Genomic DNA, 1,395 nt, shown 5'->3' on the forward strand with positions numbered 1-1,395 from the left:
CAATTGTGAAGTGTTCTTTGAGCAATGTAATTGTTCCCCACTGCCATTCTTACAGCAGTGTGTCAGCGTGTCAATCACTTGTTCTTCTTCCTGTTCTGATTGTTCCCTGCTGAGTTAACACCCAGAATGAGTCCTTCCAGCTGTTGAAAGATGTCAGCATATTTGTATGGACTGCTTCATGTTTCCTAGGGAAATTTTCTGCAGCAAAGACCACCATATCTCTTATTCGGAGGGAACAGGACTGGGCTTAAACTTGCATTTGGGGGGGGTTATTAATAGCAGTATCTTAAATGACATATGTAAGTGAGTGAGTCTTAACTTGGTTATATCTGTTTCATGCAGTAGAGTCTGCATACCATTCTCAGTCTCTTCTAGAAGTGAGGAGCTCTGTCTAATTGTAGATGCCTCTCAGAAAAGTGAATATATTATTTGTTGCAATGTTCCTGGATTATGTAGGTTACCAAATTATTTCTGATATTTTCAACCTTTTTCCCTTTTTTTTTTTTCTTTTTGGTGTTGGGTTCACATGCAAGTTACACCAAGTATAACATTTTTTTCTCAATTCACAGGGGGTTTCTTCAAGAATCTTGGTTGGAATTGTTTTGGGTTTTTATAATGTTTTTAAAGAAACATTAAACACTATGGAATGACTCACAAATGTATGTGTCTTCCTTGTACAGGCATCATGCTACCCTTTTTTGTATTATCTTTCTAATGTTAGTATATATGCTGCTAAAGTGAGTACTTCACTGGGATTGTTCAACTTCCCGTTGTTAGTTGAACTATTAGTCACCCTCCAAAAAATCAGGCTGATTTCTTAGGTCTGGGTATTTGTGAATATCAATTTATTTTAATAGGAGGCTGAGTGGTGATGAACCGGGTTAAGCATACATAATACAAAGTGCAGGAGCCCTCACAAGGACCCAGGATCAAGCCCCAGGTTCCCGACATGTAAGGGGGTCACTTCACAAGCAGTAAAGCAAGTCTGCAGGTATCTTTCTTTCTCCCCTCTATCTTCCTCTCCCCTTTCAATTTATCTCTGTCCTATCAAAAAAAAAAAAAAGGAAGAAAGAAAGAATAAATGTCCACTGGAGCAGTATATCTATCTGTAGCACAGGCACCAAGCCCCAGACATAACCCTGGAGGCAAAAAAAAAACAAAAAAACACCTTATCTAAATATGGAAACTTTGTTGGTGTAACTTAGATGTATGTTAAGATTTGGTTTTATTGGAGTCAGTTAACTCTTAATCCAGTGTTACTAGTGTCCTAATCCCTTTGAATTACAATCTCTCTGGATACCCAGCCCAACTTGAGTGTTTAGAGAACTCTGACCAGATAACTCCTCATCTTTGTATCTATATCAGCAATTCTATAAGTGTCATAATGTTGGGACC

General features: G+C 38.1%; 1 non-coding gene across 1 annotated transcript; it reads right to left on the bottom strand.

The window, feature by feature from the left end:
* Nucleotides 1–635: 635 nt before the first annotated feature.
* On the bottom strand, nt 636–745 carry LOC132538464 (U6 spliceosomal RNA). The gene has a single exon (XR_009549824.1). It is a non-coding gene; the product is annotated as a U6 spliceosomal RNA (small nuclear RNA).
* Between the last annotated feature and the right edge of the window lie 650 nt (nt 746–1,395).

This window comes from Erinaceus europaeus, chromosome 4 (assembly GCF_950295315.1).
Source record: "Erinaceus europaeus chromosome 4, mEriEur2.1, whole genome shotgun sequence".
Classification (NCBI taxonomy): domain Eukaryota; kingdom Metazoa; phylum Chordata; class Mammalia; order Eulipotyphla; family Erinaceidae; genus Erinaceus; species Erinaceus europaeus.